The 23,233-nt window shown below is 42.4% G+C and overlaps 1 protein-coding gene across 3 annotated transcripts in view; it reads right to left on the reverse strand.

Annotated features, from left to right (window-relative positions):
- smad3b (SMAD family member 3b) overlaps positions 1 to 23,233 on the reverse strand; it is a 135,583-nt gene that overhangs the window by 30,340 nt on the left and 82,010 nt on the right. The gene's annotated exons all lie outside the window — the stretch shown is intronic.

Consider the following 23,233-nt stretch of genomic DNA (forward strand, 5'->3'; position numbering starts at 1 on the left):
AATGTGGTTCCTGAGAAAGGAACATGTTTAGGGCAGCATCTGGACTAAGTCAGGCACAGAAAGGCTCACACCTTCGATGCACCATTGGCGTGGGATTGTAATTACAGTGTAGCACGTTTACATATGTAATTCTCATTATAAAGCTAAATATAATCATGGAAGCAGTTGTCAAGCATGCAGATAAGTGGTAAATGGAAGCAAGCAGGAAAGTGGAAGTAAATGAGGTGCCTCTGAGAAATACAATGGCACACTGTTGATAGGTTGAATGGTCCAATTCTCTACTGTAACATCCTGTGATTCTACTGCCAATGCCGATCTTCCAATGCATTATCTGATTCTTCAGACACTTTTAAAAGCAGGAATGCAGCCAAATGCAAATTCCGAGTTCTCCCTTCCTGTGACTACTCATTTATAGGGCAAACAAACCCAGAGGTCCAGGAACCAACAGAATGTTAGTCCAGCGGCATGTGGGTCTACAATTCTACACTGGGATAACAGCAAGTGGTTCTACAACATCAGCATAATATGAATGAAAGCACACTGCATCCCAGTGTTCAGAGGGAAATCCAGCAAACTCTACAAATTTGGCTGCCCAAGACATTTGTAAAAATGAAAAAGGCAAGATTGGGAAAGGAGTCCCTCTCCACAACAGAATGCAAAATACAGCACCTTTAGCATACACACTGCAGCAACTCACAACTCATAATTGTGCACTTCTTTATACAGTATTAAAGCCATCAGTAGTGGATGACGGCCAAGATTAAGTTCTACAATGGTATAAACACTGACTATAAACTCATTTCAACAGAAAACTCAGATTCTTCTTTAAAGAAAACTGATTCCTCAAAGTGGTTAGACATGGCTCAGGGTTAACAGACCTGCCTTCAAGTCAGGAAACTGTGGGTTCAAATCCCTCAAGAAACTCGTGCACTGAAGCAGTTTTGAATTAAAAATGCAATTCTGAATGAGAGTTGCATTGTTAAAAGGTGCTGATGGATGAGCTGTTACATGGAGGACCCATCTACAATCTCAGGTGAACAAGAAGTCTGGGAAAAATTGCTCCACTCTTTAATATCTTGACCAATACTTATTCATCACTCAACATCATGAACAGAGATTATCTGATCATTTTCTCATTGCTGTTTGTAGGAGCTTGCTGTGCATAAATTGGTCACCACTTCAAAAGGAGCTCATTGGCTGCAAATTGATTTGGCTCACCCTGGGGCAATGAAAAGCAACAAAAACAGAAGTTGCTGGAAAAGCTCGGCAGGTCAGGCAGCATCTGTGCAAAAAAATTAGAATTAATGTTTCAGGTCGGTGACTGTTCCTCAGAACAACATAATGTAAATGCAAGTCTTTCCTTTAAAAGAATCAGGTGGTGACACAGTGCACTATTTAATGAGTTAAAAAGTAATTCTATTAGCACAACAGAGTCACTGTTCATTTATAAAAGCGGGAGAGAACATTTCAACTCCAATATGACTTTTCGCCAGACCGAAAAACACAACTTTGTGCAAAAGAGGAGTCATGTTGGACGTGAAAAATAAACCTCATTTCTTTTTTTTTGTGGGGGGGTGCTGCTGTGGTGTGGTCAAGTGGAATGACAACATTATAGTGATAATTTCAATGCATTGGTCAGACCAAGCTCATGGTCTGTAAACATGGGCTCCAATTCCTTCATAGCAGCTAATGAAACTTAAATTCAGTTAACAAAGCAAAATAAAGTGAAATCTCAGTGGGAACGATCATGAAAACTAATGTTGATTGGCGTCAAACTTCACCTCATTCACAAACTCTTGTTCGGGAAGGAAATCTGCTGCCACTATCCAGTCCGGATTACATGTGACTCCGGACCCACAGCAATGTGGTCAACCATTAGCTGCCCTATGAAATGGATAAGCAACACACCCAATGGGCCACAAATGCTGACCATGTCACCCATCACAAACTACAAGGCCAGCATCAGTGATAATGGGAACTGCAGATGCTGGAGAATCCAAGATAATAAAATGTGAGGCTGGATGAACACAGCAGGCCAAGCAGCATCTCAGGAGCACAAAAGCTGATGTTTCGGGCCTAGACCCTTCATCAGAGAGGGGGATGGGGTGAGGGTTCTGGAATAAATAGGGAGAGAGGGGGAGGCAGACCGAAGATGGAGAGAAAAGAAGATAGGTGGAGAGAGTATAGGTGGGGAGGTAGGGAGGGGATAGGTCAGTCCAGGGAAGACGGACAGGTCAAGGAGGTGGGATGAGGTTAGTAGGTAGATGGGGGTGCGGCTTGGGGTGGGAGGAAGGGATGGGTGAGAGGAAGAACAGGTTAGGGAGGCAGAGACAGGTTGGACTGGTTTTGGGATGCAGTGGGTGGAGGGGAAGAGCAGGGCTGTTTGTGTGGTGCAGTGGGGGGAGGGGACAAACTGGGCTGTTTTAGGGATGCGGTGGGGGAAGGGGAGATTTTGAAACTGGTGAAGTCAACATTGATACCATTAGGCTGCAGCGTTCCCAGGCGGAATATGAGTTGCTGTTCCTGCAACCTTCGGGTGGCATCTTTGTGGCACTGCAGGAGGCCCATGATGGACATGTCATCTAAAGAATGGGAGGGGGAGTGGAAATGGTTTGCGACTGGGAGGTGCAGTTGTTTGTTGCGAACTGAGCGGAGGTGTTCTGCAAAGCGGTCCCCAAGCCTCCGCTTGGTTTCCCCAATGTAGAGGATGCCACACCGGGTACAGTGGATGCAGTATACCACATTGGCAGAAGTGCAGGTGAACCTCTGCTTAATGTGGAATGTCATCTTGGGGCCTGGGATAGGGGTGAGGGAGGAGGGGTGGGGGCAAGTGTAGCATTTTCTGCGGTTGCAGGGGAAGGTGCCGGGTGTGGTGGGGTTGGAGGGCAGTGTGGAGCGAACAAGGGAGTCACGGAGAGAGTGGTCTCTCCGGAAAGCAGACAGGGATGGGGATGGAAAAATGTCTTGGGTGGTGGGGTCGGATTGTAGATGGCGGAAGTGTCGGAGGATGATGCGTTGTATCCGGAGGTTGGTGGGGTGGTGTGTGAGAACAAGGGGGATCCTCTTTGGGCGGTTGTGGCGGGGGCGGGGTGTGAGGGATGTGTTGCGGGAGCATCAGTACTATCTTTTGATGGGATATAGAGTGCAATCAGATGCATCTTAATGTCTTCAGGAGAGCTGCAAAAAAATTATGTGGGGCAAGAAAACATGGAAATGGTGGGTTCTATGGCCTCTTTTTAATGCTGCAAAAAACAGTACGACATCCTCATCAAGCAGCATCAAAACTCAAAGCATAATTCCTGTTGTGTCCAACATGGTATTATGTAAAAGTGCATAAACTAGGAACACAACCAGGGCACAATTAACTTGCTTAGCTAAGACACGTACAATTATTGAGTCACAGTAGGTTTTATTCACAGATAAGGCAACAAACAATTTTTTCTCCTTAGTAACGGAGGAAAACAAACAAAATACAGGATCTGTACACATCCTCAGACACTTGTCTCCAAAGCACAACTTAGCCAGAACAACCAGGAAGATTCCACCAGAGCTGATCCACTACAGGTATTGGGTTAACTGATCTCTAATCAGGGAAGAGAATTTCTAGGCCCTAAACGTCAGCCTTCCTGCTCCTATGATGCTGCTAGGCCTGATGTGTTCATCCAGCTCTACAAATTGATATCTAAGAGAATTAAGGCATTGGTTTCAGTTGTACTAAAAAATGATGGGATAAATTTATGTATTATTCATTCACAGGGATGTGGGCATCATTGTTCCAGGCCAGCACTTATTGCCCCTCAGTAATTGCCTAGAGTTCAGTTAAGAGTCAACCAATTGTGACTCCATAGTACTCACATGTAGGTAGGGATAGCCGATTCACTTCCCGAGTGAACCATTTATGAATCAGGAATTTTCCAACAATCAATCCACTGTCATCATTAGACTCAATTCCAGATGTTATTGAATTCAAATTTCCACCATCTGCTGCAATGGGATTCAAACCTGAGTCCCCAAAACATTGCTTGGATTTCTAGATTAACAGTCTAGTCATAATACCCTCTCTGATGAAGGGTCTAGGCCCGAAACGTCAGCTTTTGTGCTCCTGAGATGCTGCTTGGCCTGCTGTGTTCATCCAGCCTCACATTTTATTATCTTGGAATTCTCCAGCATCTGCAGTTCCCATTATCTCTAGTCATAATACCATTTGGCTGTCGCCTCCCCCATTGGTCAGGTTACCAGTACCTGACCACAATTTAACAGCCTCGCTCAGAAAAGTCCCACTTGTGGACATTTGAGTGAGGACAGGAGTAGAGCTGTCTGCCCCTGCAAGAAGCATTTGTCTCAACTGTATGCTTTCAATCTCTGTGCCCACTAATACATTTTATAAATTTGCAGAAGCACGATAACATTCACCATTACCCAATAGACAGCACTAAACCTAACCAAAAAAACCAACACATTGATAGCAGGAGAATGAGAGACATAAAACAAAAATCTTATGGACAGATTAACTCATACACAGTACAATCAGGTATGAAGGCAGCAAGCAGCATCTCATTGAACAGTGAGCTGGATCAAGTATTTCAAAGCAAGAATGTAGAGCATACTGGCATAACACAAATAAACAGAGATTTAGATTTCTATCACACCTTTCATAACCTCGGGAAGTCCCAAAGTATGTTACAGCCAATGAGAAATTTTGAATTTTAATGATAGTAAATAGGCAATGTGGCAGCCCATTTGCCTACAGCATGCTCCTAGAAATGGCAACTTGATAACAGCCAGATTTAGTCACTGACATACACTTCGTGACAAGCCAGACTCAGCATCACTTGGGGATAAATATTAGGCAGGGAACTGGGAAAAACTCCCTTGCTCTGGTTCAACAAGCAATCATAGGGCATTTATTTCCAGGTGAACAGACAGAGAGGGGCTCTGTTTAACGAAGCCTCTGTAAGATGGCATCTCTGTCAGTGTAGTAATCTCTCAGCACTGAATTGGGAGTAGCAGCCAAGAACTTTCTACTGAAATCCCTGAAGTGGCTTTGAAAGAATGCTACGCATTGAGCCTTAGACAGCATTAAATCGGTGGGCCAAATGGCCTCCAACTGTGCTTTGAAACCTATACTCCTACACACATCATACAACTAGCCATCGAGGATGTGTGGCACTGACAGGCTTCTTTTGAGCAAACACAACTGAGAGAGAATCAGTGTTTGCTGATACACCACAGGGCAAGCTGTCACACATCATAATAACAGTCTAAGCTTTTTCTCAAATGTTGCCTAATTATGAGGTCCTTTAGTACTCTGGGATTTGTGCCAAGTCTGTAAGATCTGGGTCAGAGTTTGAAACATTTTTCAATATATTCATACTTTTAAAGAAACCAGAAATCCAGACAAAAATATCCTTTCTTCCCATTTTAAATAAAAGTGAGACTTGAAGGTTCAGACTTAAGTTCCAATGAGAACTCATCCTTGTGATCTAACCTATTGACTTTTCAGTCTTATCCCAGGTTCACCTTTTGGGGTTTTTGTGCCAAGCTCATTGATAAGAACATTGCTTCTTCCTTTGCTCTCCTACTGCATCACTCCCCACCCCAAGCACTGAAGGCACTGACTCAAGTTGTAAATTGAGGTTATGGAGTTTAGCTTTCCGTCCTTCACACAAAGAGAAGTCCTCCACTTGTAAACCTGGACAGTAAGTGATGGTGTGTCATTCAACCAGAACTGCGCAATCTTTCACAATTAAAAACTTAAAAAGGAAAAAAAAATCTAGAATCATTCGGAAAGCATGGGACTTGTGGCTATTCAATCAGCAGTCAACAGTACAATAGGCTGACAAACAGGAGGCTGGAAGAACACAGCAAGCCAGGCAGCATCTAGAGGAAAGGAAAAGTCAATGTTTTGGGTATTACCATTCTTCAAATCCTGAAGAAGGGTAATACCCGAAACGTTGACTTTTTCTTTCCTGCTGTATGGTCTGCTGTGTTCTTCCAGCCTCCTGTTTGTCTACCTTTGGATTCCAGCATTTGGAGTTATTTTGTCTCTAACCAAGTACAATAGGATAATTGGCCTCTTTCTGTGCTCTTATTCCACACTCTCACTCTGCATCTGCACAGAAACATAACTTTCACAGCTGAGCTAAGGTGACAGGGATCAACTACTTCAGCTGACACAAAGGAATCAAAAATGTAGCTTGGCATCACACTTGGTGTTCTGTAGCAGAAGCCAGCTGCTCAGCTCTCACTCAAAATGGCTGAGAAGGAAAAACACAAAGTGACAGAAAGAGGGAATGAAATGAAAGAGAAAACTGACAGAGAAAGAGGAAGGAAGGGGGGAGAGTAAGTGAGGTAGAAAGTAGAAGAGAAGGGCAAGAAAGGACAACATATTGACAAAATGAATGAGGAAGAAGAGACAGAAGGCAAGGAGACAAGAAAGTGAAAGAGAAAATAAGGACAACGAGAAACAGAGGGAATACATTAACATGACTACGCCTTCCCCTGCAACCCACTCCACACGTGCAGCTGCCACTTTTAGAACAAGGACATGTGCATACAACTCACTGCTGAAAGCAAAGAATAGAAATTACCGTGCCACACAATGCACAAAAACTCAACTTGTTCATATGGCATTCCTTTGTTCCCTGGTTTAACAGCAGCATGTAACCCAGCCTGTCTGCCTCAGCAGCCAGAATTAATCCAATACACACATATCTAGTTCATTCCAACCATTTAAACATTGAGTCACCACCCATCCGGTTTTGGATCAGACATGCTTGTTTTTGGATGGGACACCCAGAGTTTCCTCAAGACTTTTCCTTAAATATGAAAGTCCACAGCAGCAGTAACAATGGCGCTCTTTCGCAAATTTATTTTAAATGATTGGGAATGTAAGTCTTATGAAGTTACACCACAACGGATGAACTTCCTTCGTCCAGTCACTTGATTTTAGATTTGGCTGAGAGTTGGAAGTTCAGAGACTCATTCCTGGACTTAAGAGGTTAAACTACAAAGAAAGCTTGAAAAATTTAGACCTGAATTCATTAGGGTTCAGGGCATGTAATGTACAGGATTTTGAGGGGATGTAACAACGTAGATCAGGAGGACGCTCTCTCTAGGGAGACTAGAACTAAGGGACATGGCTTAAGAAGAGGTCTCCCCTTTAAGACGGGAATGAAGAGAATTTTGTTCTCCCAGAGGGTTGTTAGTCTGCAGAATTCTCTTCCCCAGAAAACAGGGTAGGCTGGATTATTGAATTAGGTAGATTTTTGGCAGACAAGGGAATTAAGGCTAATGGGAGGGCGAATAGGCAAGAAGGATGAAGGTAACAACCAGATCAGCCACAATCTTAATCGATCAGCAGAAAAGACTTGAATGGACAAATGACCAAATCCTGTTCCTTAATCTAACGTTTCAATTCAACCTAAAGAATGCACCAGAATTTTTCATATCAGCGGGCAAAAAAACTTCATAGAAAAATGCACAGTATAGACACAGTATAAACAGACAAGCCCATGCTGAACTACACACGAGTTGGTTTGGTTCAAATCACATGTACGTCTTTCAAAACCTGGGGAGCAAAACACTCAAAATTGGTGGCTGATGGTGATTGCTATTTACAGGCCTTTAAACAGATGCATATTCCCTGCAAACAAATACCAGAAAACAAGAGGTAGATTGAGAGAAGCTACTTCTGTTATTTGGGAAACCTGTGGAGGAGGGAGTGATGGCAGAGGAGTCTAGATCCAGAACTTTCAGGAGTGAAATTGAGAAATCTTTGCGCAGAAAAAAAAGGTGGCAGATCCTTGGAACAGTTTCCAAACAATAACTGATTCTAGATCAACTAGATAAAGTTTAAAAACAAAAATGACACGAGTGTCTTATCTAAAGGTGTTAAAAGAACAGGGGCAAAGGAATGGAATTGGGCTGTAGTTCAGCCATGATTCTTAAAGGACTTCACAGGGTAGATACAGAGAGATTGTGGAAGAGTCTCAGACCACAGGGCATAATCTCAGAATATGAAGTTGCACGTTGAAGGCAGAGATGAGGAGGGTTTCATCTCTCAGAGGGCAGACAGCCTTTGGAATTCTTTACCACAGAGGTCAAGGCTGGCTCGTGAAGTACATTAAAGGCTGAGATAGACAGATTTTTATTCAGTAAGGAAATGAAGAGTTACTGAGAAATGGAAGTGAAGTCAAGGATTATCAGATCAACCATGATAACATTGAATGGCAGAGCAGATTTTATGGGTTGAATGGCTTAATTCTGCACCTACTATGCTTATTTTATGAGTAGAACAAGCTCAAGTTACTAACGACCTATGCCTTTCCATGTTTTCCTGTGTAACAAAGATTGTGCCTTTACAGCAATGTTGAAAATAGGGTCAGTTACTGCACACAGCACCACATACAGATTAGCCATTCAATCTATTTAAACCACAACAGTCATTTGCATTCCTACACTAATGCCAATGTGCAGCAAGCCATCTCGAGGCGTTCTACATCAAAACATAACAAGTTACTAGAAAACTTACTCAAAACATAAAAATGTATCTTGGAGCTGAAAACCTGAATTATTGGCCTCTGGACAGGCAATAATAAAAAGTTAGGTTGAAAGTGCAATGAGGCATAAACATACTATAACTGAAGCTGCAGGAACACCTAACATTCCAGCAATGTTACTGCGGGTGACAAACCCGAAAGTGGTGATGCTTGTTCAAATAGACGCTCAAAAAATAAACATATTTATTGAGACAACCAAGTAGCTTGCACATCCTTTTCTGAAGAAGGGTCTAGGCCTGAAACGTCAGCTTTTGCACTCCTAAGATGCTGCTTGGCCTGCTGTGTTCCTCAGACACTTACGCCATTTACAATCCGACCCCACCACCCAAGACATTTTTCCATCCCCACCTTTGTCTGCCTTCCGGAGAGACCAGTCTCTCCGGGACTCCCTTGTCTGCTCCCCACTGACCTCCAACCCCACCACACCCGGCACCTTCCCCTGCAACCGCAGGAAGTGCTACACTTGCCCCCACACCTCTTTCCTCACTCCTATCCCAGGCCCCAAGATGACTTTCCATATCAAGCAGATGTTCATGTGCACATCTGCCAATGTGGTAAACTGCATCCACCGTACCCGTTGTGGCTTCCTCTACATTGGGGAAACTAAGCAGAGGCTTGGGGGCCGCTTTGCAGAACACCTCCGCTCGGTTCTCAATAAACAACTGCACCTCCCAGTCGCGAAACATTTTAACTCCTCCTCCCATTCCTTAGACGACATGTCCATCCTGGGCCTCCTGCAGTGCCATAATGGTGCCACCCGAAGGTTGCAGGAACAGCAACTCATTCCGCTTGGGAACCCTGCAGCCCAATGGTATCAATGTGGACTTCACAAGCTTCAAAATCTCCCCTTCCCCCACTGCATCCCAAAACCAGCCCAGCTCATCCCCGCCTCCCTAACCTGTTCTTCCTCTCACCCATCCCATCCTCCCACCTCAAGCTGCACCTCCATTTCCTACCTATTAACCTCATCCCGCCTCCTTAACCTGTCCGTCCTCCCTGGACTGACCTATCCCCTCCCTACCTATCTTCTCCTCTATCCATCTTCGGTCCGCCTCCCCTTCTCTCCCTATTTATTTCAGAACCCACTCCTCATCCCCCTCTCTGATGAAGGGTCTAGGCCCGAAACGTCAGCTTTTGTGCTCCTAAGATGCTGCTTGGCCTGCTGTGTTCATCCAGCTTCACACTTTGTAATCTCGGATTCTCCAGCATCTGCAGTTCCCATCATCTCAGCTCCACACTTTGTTATCTTAGCTTGTACATCCTATCAGGTTAAATCAGAGATTCTCTGAAACAAGGGCTAGTTATTATGATACCAAGTATCTTTTAAAGAGTGGGCTGTACTCTCTCTGACAGACAATACTTTACATACCTCAATCACAAGGAGGTAGAGTGGTTTCTCTGCCACAATGAATGCTGGATAGAAAAACTCCCCATTATACTGATTTCTTTTTCATGTGGCACATGAAATGACCATTTTGAAAATAAGGTCATATTAAAAAGATAGGTTTTGCCAATCCCCAAAAGGTATTTTGGTTTTTTATTTTACACAAAAGTGCTGTTTGCCACAAAAGATGGCTTATAAATTACTGATGGACAGGAATGCCAAAAGGCAGCTTGATACTTAGATGATAGAAAGAAATAGGACAGAGTGAGAGGAGGGGCATAAACACCAATCTGGCTGAATGGCCTTTTGCAGGAGCCTCCCAAGCACTTGAATATTACAAATAGTTTGGGGATCTGTTGTCTAACATTACAGTGTTTCTTCCACTAGGAATATAACCGCAGATTCATGTTAACAACGTTTTCTGAAATCTTTTATAATACGCACCTACAATAATTACAATCAGCACAGAGGTGACCAAATTGTCTTGATCCCTCCTGAAAACCTGAGGCTGAAGTTGAATTACCTGCATTGAGTGGAAGCTAAGTTAGCCACATTCAAATAATGTTCAATGAGGTTTGTTCAGTCCACATCATTGATAATAAAAGGTTAACTCCACTAAACTTTTAGGATGTTGGTTTGAGAAAGTCAGAGATCAACAATGATCCTACCGAATGGCGTAACAGGTTTGAAGAGCCAAATGGTCCACTTCTGCTCCCATTTCTCATGCACATTTTGAAGATATTGTACTCGTATTGATGATTTATGATTAATTCAATAGGATGGTAAGAGGTTCTATTAAGTGATTGGGCCAAATAGCATGTTTGTGCTGTAAAATTCAATATACTATTCAAACCTTAAATGGGCAGAAGCAGAAGTGATTGTTGGCAACAATAACCAATGAATATTGAGTACATTTACAGAACAAGTTTCTCTGAAGTTAACGGAGGTGCATTAACATGAATGGAGCTCATAAAATAACAAGCAGGAATGTCAAATAAACATGTCAAGTTTTCAACAGACAACAGGCTAGTGTGCTCTCTGAACCTTTTTGAACAGGTTTAATTTATTTTAGAAATGAAGTTACATAGTGTTTTTTAAAAAAAATTTCACACTGATGTTCGAGGGGCTTTCTGGAGCTGGGAGGTGGGGGCTCAAAGAGGGAGAACCTGGGAATAACAGAGGGTAGGTTGATTGGTTAGACTCTAGGACAACAAAGGGATGAGACTGTTTTGAAGATGTCTACCAGTCTGCAAGCTTGCGTAAGGATCTTTCTGGAATTAAAACAATCTAAACCATGTAGCCTCACCCTAAACCAACTCCTCGTTATGAAAGTCAATATATCTTTTTGTCCAGCGTCTACGACAAACAAGAGTAACTGCATTTCTTCAAAAGACTGTGAAGAACACTTGGCTAATCATTAAGCCAGCCAGTGCAGTGAACAGAATGACAAAGTATCCTGAGGCCCCAGCCACTAATGGTTCAATAACACTATTTTTAAAATGTTCAAACATTGTAACTTCTATTTTAAGCTCTCAGAGTCGGAAAAATAAATATGCACACGCACAGAATCAACACTATTTAAAGACTTCAAACAATTTTTCAGGATTGAAAAGAACACAGTTCACTGTTCGCAAAAATAAACCAGCTTTGAAGTGTTCATCTTCTAAGCATCCTCCATTGGACCACACATCTGTTCCTGAATTTTCAGCCTCTCCTTTCCAGAAAGCACAGATTCAAGCCAGGGCCCAGTAACATGGCAACAGCTCCATTTCCTGTGACGAATCTGCATGTACTAGCCAAGATAGTCACCAGCTATTCAACTGTGGCCAGAAACAGAATCAAATACGGTACACTAAAAGGTAACAATGTCAAACACCTGTTAACTCGGACCCAGGTCAGACCAGGTCCCTCAGTGTCTCCTTTCCAAAATTTTAGTGCTGGAGAGTGAGGCAAAGCCAACGTGGGGGCCAGTGATTGAACGTTCAATGATGCATTCACGAGAGAGTAGCTCCAGGGGGCATTCAAAGGCTTGAAAAGGTAGCAAACAAGTTTTTAGGTATTTTGGCCTTGGGCGGGGGAAATCAAGGAAATGAACAAGGAAGAACATTTTTTCCCCACACCTTACACAGAGTCTGTAGCCTCCTCAGACGATTTCAGTCATTGACAAGATGCACCAGCCATGTGGTTCATCAAAAATAAATTACATTTTGAGCTGTAGTGGGTTGACTTTGGTAACTAGAGTGGCAGTTTAAAAATGCTCATCTTTTATTTCTGTATCTTAGGGCTAGAAAGCAGCAAAATCATTCCAGATTTCAATTTCTGATTTCTATCTATTGGCCTTCACCAATTTGATGGATGAGGAAGGATCGAACATGCCTCTCATGAAATCATTAGAATCTTAGAATCCCTACAGTGTGGAAAGTGCTATTCAGCCATTGGCTATGGACTAGCCCCCCAAAGAGCATCCTGTCCAGAACCAGGCCTCACCCTATCCCTGTAATTTATCATGGTTAACTCACCTAACCTACACATCTTTGGACTGTGGGATGATACCGGAACACATAGCAGAAACCCACACAGACACGGGGAGAATGGGCAAATTCGACTGACAGTTGCCCAAAGCTGGAATTGAACTCGGGTCCTTCGTATTGTGAAGCAGCAGTGCTAACCACCGCCACCGACTATCTCACCAGTAAAAGAGGTTGGGGGTTGATCAAGTTTGACAGAATGGACACTTTCCTCTTGTGGGGAAGAACAAAACTGGAAACCATCAATACAAGATAGACATCAAGAAATCCAGTACAGAGTTCAGAAGAACTCTTCTCTACCCTAAAAATTCGGAATATATGGATATTGAAAACACAGGAGTGGTTGAAACAAACAGTATAGATATACTTAAAGCTAAAGAAGCTTTTCAGGGACAAGAGTGATCATTTTTATGAAGAAAGATGAGAGGAGACAAAATGGAGAACAAAAACTGGCTGGGCTGCAGATCTTTTGTATTGGGATGTTCTATGTCTGGCCAGCGTGGATGAGTTGGACCTAGGGGTATGTTTTTGTGCTGCATATCTCCTGAAAGGCCTGTATTCTGTCCAAGATCAGATGCTGAAATAAACGAAAGATAGGGTTGATCCTGTTGGACTCTGCCACATGTTACTGTAGAACGGTGCTTAGTAATGCTGCTGTGTCTGTGGTAAGTGGAATGATTCCAAGGTGTATATCTCTATGTCTCTATGCAACCATACCTAGCTGCACTTCTCCACTGTCAATATCCCTTCCACATCCACATGGCTTGGTTAAACAAGGACCAATTAGCCAGAGAAATGAATCATGGGTAACACTCGGAAATTACAACAGAGAAAAACTTTTCAGGTGAATTATTTGCAATCTGAAATAGATTATATAGAAACTTTATAGCCACTGTAATGTATATCTTATTGGTTTCTGATGGTGACTGATCACTCTCTACCCTTCAAAGTCTGTTACATTAGAAGAAAATACCAATTGGAAAGCAGGTGAGTAGTTTTATGGTCTGAACCTCTAACAGTTCAAACACCTTGGAATCATTCCACTTACCGCAGACACAGCAGTGTTACTAAGCACCGTTCTACAGTAACGTGGCAGAGTCCAACAGGATCAACCCTGTCTATCGTTTATCTCAGCGTCTGATCTTAGACAGAATACAGGCCTTTCAGGACATTCTGGACGAAGTTGGCAATATCTTAAATTTATGGCCGATGGCGATAATGATGTTTGCCTCATTAAGGTGCTAATGAATACTTACAGAGTCTGATGAAGTAAGGAAACTATTAACCTTATTTAAGAACCATTTTACTGTGGCTTCATCTTACCACAAGGCTGTAAGAAACAGCAAAATCATATAACATTGTACCACTTTCTCTGATGATACCATCATGATCCCAGTTGTTGGTATTACTGGACAAGTTAAATCCCAGAATTAAACCTGGCCTGACAGATATTTTTATGTTTTAGATACTGTGGTGATAAGTCACCAAAACATAGATACACAAGGCTGCAGTTTCTTTAACAGAACAGATATTTATTACGCAAAAGAAGATATAAATAAATAGAAACCAAGCTAAATATACAAAAGTTAAAAAGATCTTAAAACACACAGCAAAATCAAGTTTGAACCTGTTTTTCAGCACCATCTGTTACAGAAATTCAAATCCAGAGAAATTACCTCTCTAGATTAAATTTAAATCCTACTAAATGGATTTTTCTCAGTTTTGTGTCCTCTGATCTGTGGGGTCTTCTTACATGAATACTTAACAGAATTTCTCACTTTTAAAAACCTACAGATCAGTAATCAAAAACTTTTGGTTTGGAAGCAGAATTTTCTAAACCAAAAATCAGTCCTTGAATATACTAAACTGAAAACCAACCAATGGCCATCAATGTTTACTCCACCTGTCTTAAACCACGCTAATATATACAACTTTCCATTAACACTCTAAATATACCCTGCTTTCGGACATATACTGCACAAGGTCTTTGTTACAGAAAGACTGTCCAAGTTGGCAGGGGGGGGGGGGGGGGGGGGGGGGGAGAGAGAGAGCAACCTTCACAAAAGTAGCCAGCACCAATTTGCCATTATTTTGAAATCCAAACCCTAAAACATGGTATTAAAAATGATATTCACATATTTCACAGTGTCAGACTTAATCCCTTCTACGACAATTAGATTCCCTACAGTGTGGAAACAGGCCCTTCGGCCCAACAAGTCTACACTCCCCTTTGAAGCATCCCACCCAGACCCATCCCCCTATAACCCACACATCCCTGAACACTACAGACAATTTAGCACAGCCAATCCACCTAGCCTGCACATCTTTGGACTGTGGGAGGAAACTGGAGCACCTGGAGGAGACCCACGCAGGCACGGGGAGAACGTGCAAATTCCACACAGACAGTCGCCCAAGGCTGGAATCGAACCTGGGTCCCTGGAGCTGAGGCTGCAGTGCTAACCACTGAGCCACTGTGCAGAATGCTTTATAATTCACATTCTTGCACTCAGATCTCTCTCTCACTACCCCCCCCCCAAAATTACATGTCACCTCTCCCAATCTCTGCAACCTCAGTAGCCCTACAAGAAATAGAGATCCCTGAGCTCCTTAAAGCCTGGCTTCTTGAGCATTTCTGATTCTAGTGCTCTTCCACTGGTGGCTGTGCTTTTGGCTAATTTTTGTCTAATAACGTTCTAGTGAAATTCTTTGCAATACTAGCTATATTGAAGGTGCCACTAACTGTATTCAAATACAATCATTGGCTCATTGAGAAATTGTTCATTTATGCATGCATATACTTTGGAATTCTCATTCCCAAAGGGAAGTACTCCTGGAAAATAATATGCTGTGCATCTGTTTGAAATTCTACAGCTATGTGGTTATGAGGTGAGAAAAGGAAGAGGAGGCTGGACCAAATGGCACTCTCGAGACTTTTCTATTGTGCAAACTGTAGTCTGTTAAAGTATTTTGATTCACTGACTAATGAGATTAAATGGCAAAGGGGTGCAAGGCAAAAGGAGATAGTAAAGGACAAAAAACAAAAGCCTGGTCAAGAGGAAATTTGATAGCAACATCAGCTATTCAAATAAAACAGAAGTAGTAGTAGTTCTGACGCGAATTCTGAAAGACTGTGATGCAATAATGGAGGGGTTGTTTCCACTACCACTTTGACTACATTAACCTTGGCCAATGACATTATTCCAGTAACTCATTATAAATTCCACGAACAGTGTATCATCTTTCAATTCTCACCTTCAGATCCATATTTTGCTTCTTCTCCCATTACCATCCTCTCCTCCCTTACACCACCACCACACCTTGTTTCCTTCCATTGTACCCTCCTCTTCCTGACTCTGGACGTGTTTAAAATCAGTCACATTGCAATAACCTCTCCCAATTCTGACTGAAGATCATTTTAGAAGAGAATCCATAGAATCCCAACAGTGTGGAGACAGGCCATTCGGCCCAAAAAGTCCACACCAACCTTCTGAAGAGCATGCCACCCAGACCTGTAATGCTACATTTCCCACAGCTAATACACCTAATATACACATCCCGTGACACTACGGACAATTTAGCATGGTCAATCCACCGAACCTGCACATTTCTGGACTGTGGGTGGAAACTGGAGCACCCGGAGTAAACCCACACAGACATGGGGAGAATGTGCAAACTCCACGCAGACAGTCGCCTGAGGGTGGAATTGAACCCAGGTCCCTGGCTCTGTGAGACAGCAGCGCTAATCACTGAGCCACCGTGCCACCCCTAAGAGTTGATACAAGACCCTTCGAGTATTTCCAGCATTTTCTGCTTAAGTTTAGTAACATGACAATTGCACATAACTGAGGATCATTAGATAAACAGCTGTGAGGAATGGAAATGGAAGACTGCTGCAGTAGGGAAGCTAAAGCAGCACATGGGCTCAAACCTTGCGCAGAGCATCACAACTTCACTTTCCAATAGGTCACAGGGACACCAGTCACATCGCCCACTGAGCCACACCACAAATGGGCTCTTTAATGGAAAGTGAAATAGACCATTCAACTCTTCATGCTCACTCCATCATTCAATCAGAACATGGATCCTTTGATCCATATCCTTTAGAAGACAGAAAGATTTATCAGTCTAGGTTCTGAACTTTCTTATGGGGGTCCAGATTCCCACTGCTCTGTCTGAAATGCTGGGATCTGACTTCACTCCTGAATACTCACAGATATCAATTTATCCTATTGAATAGTCCTGTCGTTTTCAGAAATCTTGAAAAGGACAGGGGAAATGGGGGTATTATTTTTACTGCACAACTGACTGGATGGACACTTGCAGCCATGCCTCCAAGCTGGGAGAATCGTGCTCAAGTTCCCTATTGTGCTCAAGGTGTATTATCCCTCATCTGAGCACATTGTTTGGAAATCAACCAGAACCCACTGGCTATACCACTCTCGCCCAAAAAACTGCTAGCAGAGTAATTCAAAACCAGATGAGGATTTAGTCACCTACAGTGAGCATAAGAAGCACTTCCTGAAGTAGCAGGAAGTGATCAAAATGAATTCTTCAACGTAGACTTCAACCACAAGGTTTGCTGGCTATTCAGAGCACGGGAAGTGCTTCCCGAATCAACAGGAAATTGTACAAATGCATCTAGAACAAACATATATCATCAGCCCACCAAATTTCTCATATCTCAAAAAAATGAGTAGTCCATTGCAGCAGAGTCAATTCAAATGTTCCATTAACCTGTCTAAATAAAGACAGAAATATAATCCAATGGCCTACAAAGCACATAGATGGATTGCGAAGATAGCCAACCCTATTTGATGCATACCAAGCAATCTCAGCATATGACCTTCCAATTTCCACTATCCCAACCCATCAAACACAGTTTTTTCTTCAACTCCCACATTCTATGACCAATTAATTTAATAAATGCCAAGGAAACAATATGGGTTTTGTGAAAATTTTTTTTTTTAAGCATTTCCTGGGTGTCTGCACACAGTTGCATCCTGGAATTAATCACAAATTCTACACGTTTGAGGGGCATTTCCAAATTCCATCCAAGTCATAAGGTTGTAAACTCATTTCTCAGTTTGCACAGGTTTGTATTTCAGCCCCTTTTTTACTGGACATTGTGGTCACCTTTGTGTCGAGGTTAGATTTGAGATCAGATGCAGTGGTGGATAAGGAATTTGGGTCTTCACCTCTTTAATGATGAGGTACAAAGATGCAGCTCTGTCCTGCTTATCAATGTATGCTAAATGAAAAGGGATTGCCACAAATTGCTTTCACGGTGCCTTTAGCTCCCACGCCCACACTAACCTAACAACCAGCCACAACAAAAATTCAATGGCTTCCAAAAATAGGGAGGAAGCGAAGACAAGCCAGCACATTACTACATTCATTCTACTCCCACATACTGTCTGGGTGCAGGGACTGAATTCAGAAATGCTATAGCAGGCGTCAGCAGAATGACACCCTGTGGGCTGGGATGTTCTCCACTCAGGCAATGATTATTTTACACCTTGGGCTTCAGGCTGTGGTAGGTAAACTATGCGATTAGCTAAGAGAATGCATCAGCATTGGATGGCATGGGTTAGAATTTTCTTCACTTTCATATTCCACAAAAAGATTTATTTTAAAAAAATTACCACCAGTGATCTCTTGAGATTTGTAGAGAGCTGGGAGGTAAGACATACCTGTCGTGGTAGTGAGCGAGTGTTCATCTTGCTCTCTAGGCAATTGGTTGACATACCAGCTAATTTGGCAATTAGCAGCAACCTGGGCCATTATTTTTAAATCATAGGGAATTTCATTCTCTCCACATCTGTTTACAGAACTGTGCAAATAGGGAGAATCTTCTTCTGTCAATGGGACAAGTCGAGAGGGATGCTCAGCTTGAAATTTCAAAGCTAAATCATTCAGGAGGAAAGTAAGGGAATAATAAGAGACAATTTGAACAGCTAACCGAAATGCCCTTTACAGAAAGAGTGGTTGGGAGAATGGAACTCTCACTGTAGGTGCTAGTTGAAGCAATATTAAAAGTTGAGATTCTTGTCAGACAGCGCTAGAAAAAGGATGAAGAGCTAGGGCAGGTGGAAGGGGCTATAATACAGATCAGCCATAGTTTCACTGAATGGTTAGTTGGACTACATGCTGAATGCCCACCTCCTTTTACTATGTCAATTGGGAAAATAACCCTTTTTTCAAGTTCATTCCTGGGATGCGGGGTCACTGGTTAAGCCAACATTAACTGTCTATCACTCTTGTCAACAGGCCAGAACCCTAACTGCGTGTACAGCAACTTAGACTATTTGGTTTTATGTACAGGAAAGGAGGCAACAAGGCTGCGGACTTTTTCCCCTAAGAATCTGTCCACAACATTTGTTCTTACCACAGGCCACTGGGATAATCCTCTTAATCCCTTCACATCTGGTTTTTAACATCTCTTCAAACACCAAAACCACAACTACTGAAAATCCAAGACAAAGACAAGGCACTCTGCAACTGAAGCGTCATCCAATCCAATCCCCTGATAATTAACAATTTCATGGATAGTCAAGTGGTGCATGAGGAGTAGTAAGCAGACACACAGGAAATCCCAGTTAATCTAAATATTTTCAGAAATGCACTTGGAGGCTCTTGTGGCACAGCGATGGTGTACCTGCCTCTCAGTCTGAGGACGGAGGTTCAAGTCCCACATGCTCCAAAAGGTGTGTTACAACATCTTTGAACAAGCTGATTCAGAAATATCTCATATCAGTTATGAATAGGTCATTCAGCCCAACCATACTGGTCTGCCATTCAGTAAAGATCATCGTGGCTGATCTGACTGTGACCTAATTTAACTCTTCTTAGAATCTCTGGTCACACTGTAAATTCCATATTAATCAAGCATCTAGAGGAAATGTTGGAGGCTGGTACAATTACAACATTTAAAAGGCATCTGGATGGGTATGTGAATTAGATGGGTTTACAGGGATGTGGGCCAAATGCTGGCAACTGGGACTGGACTTATTTAGGATATCTGGTCAGCATGAATGAGTTGGACCGAAGGGTCTGTTTCCATGCTATACATATCTATTCCACTTGAACAAATATTTAATGACCTTGCCTCCACTGCATTTTAGCCAAGAGAGAGTTCCACAGACTAACAGCCCTCAGAGGAAAAATAATTCCCCTGGTTTCCATTTTAAATAGGAAACATCTTACTTTTAAATAATGTCCCACAATTCTAGTCCCTCAGATAAAGCGCAACATCCTTTCAGAACATACCCTATGAAATCTCTTCAAGGTCTTTTGGCTGAAAGTTTCCTTTCTTAGATTAAGGGCACAATTTTATCCTTTATGTTGATATAAAAAAAGGGACGTGATGAGGGTATTTAAAGGCATTAAGGTGGACAAGACCCCAGGACTTGCTGGGATGTATACCAGAATACAGAGGGAGGAAAGGTCTGGGCCTTGTACAAAATCTTTGTATCCTCTTTAATCACAGGAGAATTTCCAGTGAAGCGAAGAATACCCAACATTGCCCCTTTATTTAAGGGTAACAGGAATAATCCAGCAAATTATAGGCTAGTGAGCCTCACGTCAGTGATAGGGAAATTACTGCAGAAGATTCTCAATGTCAGGTGAAACAAAAATGGACTTATTAGTGATAGGCAGCATGATTTTGTGCAAGGGAGGTCATATCTCACAAAACTGGAGTTTTTTTAGAGGAAGTGACAAAGGATGATACAATAACAAGGTTTAAGAGGCATCTTGACAGATACATGAAGAGGCAGGGAATAGAAAGGTACAGATTACGTACAGGCAAAAAGTTTAGAACAGTGTCATGTAACAGCCAGGTCTGGTGACCCAAAGGGCCTGTCCCTGTCTTGTACTGTTCTTTGTTCTCCTGGAGGCAGAAGAGATACTTGACTCCTCTTGACACCTCACTAATTAAAAGCTGGATGAGAAGAATCATTTTGGACCATAACTACTTGCCAGTGATTAAGGCACCAAGTGGTCAATTAACAGATACTTAAGAGTGTCAATTAATCACCTCCATTACTGTCTGCCTTCCTGACAGGGAAGGAAAATGGATAATTTCCAGCATTTCTGATTGGTATCCATCTACCTCAAATGTAGGTTAATTCTGAAGGAGGGGACCTTTCCTCCAAATCATTCTACCTTTCTCTCCTCATGATCCCCACTGCTCAGGAAGCACATAAAGCCCCATATTTCCACTGCTGGATCCCCTGAAGAGTAGGCCTCTGGTTGACCCTCAGCTTCAAGTGAGCAGGGATGACACTTAGTCAGCTGACTAGTGACTGATCCAGCAGGCTCTATAGGTGGTGGAAACAGTAGGTCAGTCAACATCAGCATGCCTTTTCATTGCATAGGTTGCTGCCACAAACAGCCTATTATCAGTGGCTAACAATCCCCAATAACAACTATTCATTCTTCCAGACTGACCTTTACCCATTGCTTTGTCTGACCAACTGTTCTCTCTCAGGGCTCCATCTCCACCTATCACCTAAGGGTCAGCACAGTGGCTCAGGACTCTATCAGTTAGTGTTCATGTTCCATTAGTAGCTGTGTTATCACATTCACAATTTATTCATTTTTAATTGAACCCTGCACAGCTTCATGGCCCATGACTGGCGCAATCAACTAGTCTAGCCACTTATGGCAAGACATGGGATCACAGCTAATTAACCATTAATCATTAACAAAATGAGGGCATCACTGACTGGGCAGCATTTATTGTTCATCCCTAATTGCCCAGAGGGCAGCTAAGAGTCAGCCACATTTCTGAGAGTCTGGAATCACGTGTAGGCCAGACCAGGTAAGGTTGGCAGTTTACGTCCCTAAAAGACATTAGTGAACCAGAGGGGCTTTTCCTGATAATGGACAATGGATTCATGGTCATCATAAGATTCTTAATTGCAGGTATTTTATTAAATTCAAATTCCACCATCTGCAGGATTCGAACTCGGATCTCCACCATGTTATCCGGGTCTCTGGATTAACAGTCCAGCGATAATACCACTAGACCATCGCCTCCCTGTGTCAATGTGAATGCTCTGTGCAAGCATTATGTTTCCATGGACCACAGAGTTTCATGCCAAAGATAATCAACTTGGTCGAACAATAAGAGCTACGGCAAAAGCCCAAAGATGAGGTGAATACAGGACTGACTAATGTTTGAGTGAGATGAGGATGGATATCAAAGGCTGTGGGTGGTACGGAAGCTGGGGCAAGATGAGGAAATCAAGAATTCCGATGACCCAGGGAGACTGATTTGTGGATTAGGAACAGAAGCACTGATATCAAACCAAGTTCTGGGGAAAGAGAAGTTCACATGCCAACAATATATGTTGAAGGTGGTCAGCAGGTCTGGCAGCATCTGTGGAGGAAAAAACAGAGTTAACGTTTTGGGTCCGGTGACCATTCCTCAGAACTGATGGTGGCCACCATCAGTTCTGAGGAAGGGTCACCAGACCCAAAACATTAACTCGTTTCTCCTCCACTGATGCTGCCAGACCTGCTGAGCTTTTACAGCAACTTTGTTTTTGTTCCTGATTTACAGCATCCGCAGTTCTTTTGGTTTTTATATGTTGAAGAAGATTCAATTCCATAAAACACATCAAAAGCACAGCAACTGCAAAACAGATTGCACAAATCCAGCATAACTTCTAATACGATGGAAACTAAACATCTGGAATTAAGAGTCCAATGACGACCATTGCCAATTGTCAGAAAACCTATCCAGTTCATCAATGTCTTTAGGAAAGGAAACTGCCAGCCTTACCTGGTCTGGCCTGCGTGCCAGTCGAGACCCACAGCAATGTGGTTGATCTTAAACAGCCGTCTGGGCAATTAGGGATGGGCAATAACCAGTGGTCAAAATATTCAGCTGGTCTAACCAGTGGATGCCCTCATCCCATGAAAGAATTTTTAAAAAACTATATTTTTCAAGACATTTTCTTCCCAGAGACAGTGAAGAACTAACATCAAATGAAACAGTAGATTTAAGTGTATACAAAATTACTGGTTTTCTGTAAATGACACATTCATACAAAGTAGATGGGTTTATTACTCATTAATATCAGTTTCACTGAGCCTAGAATAGCAACCACTTAGATTTAATATAACACTTTTAACATAAAGTGAACCAATTTGTTTCAAAAGAGCATTACTAAACAAAGCTATAATAATAATGAAACACAAAAGGAGGAAAGGAGACTGAAAAGCTTATAGTCATAGTTAATTAGCATGAAAACAGTTCCCTCTGTCCAACCAGTTTGCTCCGACCATGTTCCCAAACAAAACTAATTCCACCTGCCTGCATTTGACCCATATCCCACCAAATCTTTCATATCCATGAAATTATCCAAATGGCTTTTAAATATTGTAACTGTACCTGCATCCACCACTTCCTCTAAAAGAATTTGCCCCTCGAGTCCTTTTTGTACCCTTCTACTCTCACCTGAAAATTATGCCCTCAACTTTTGAATGCCTTCACCCTAGGGAAAAGATCCTTTTCATTCAACTTACCCATGCCCATCATGATTTTGTAAACCTCAATAAGGTCACCCCCAACCTCCTACATGCCAATGGAAAAAAAGTCCTAGTCTATCCACAACATTTTTATACCTCAAACCGTCCATTCTTGGCAACATCCTGGTAAATCTTATCTATAACTGGGTGACCAGAATTACACACAGTATTCCAGAACAGGCCTCACCAATGTTCTGTACAGCCTCAGCATGACATCCCAACTC

This window comes from Stegostoma tigrinum, chromosome 33, assembly GCF_030684315.1.
Source record: "Stegostoma tigrinum isolate sSteTig4 chromosome 33, sSteTig4.hap1, whole genome shotgun sequence".
In the NCBI taxonomy this organism is placed as follows: domain Eukaryota; kingdom Metazoa; phylum Chordata; class Chondrichthyes; order Orectolobiformes; family Stegostomatidae; genus Stegostoma; species Stegostoma tigrinum.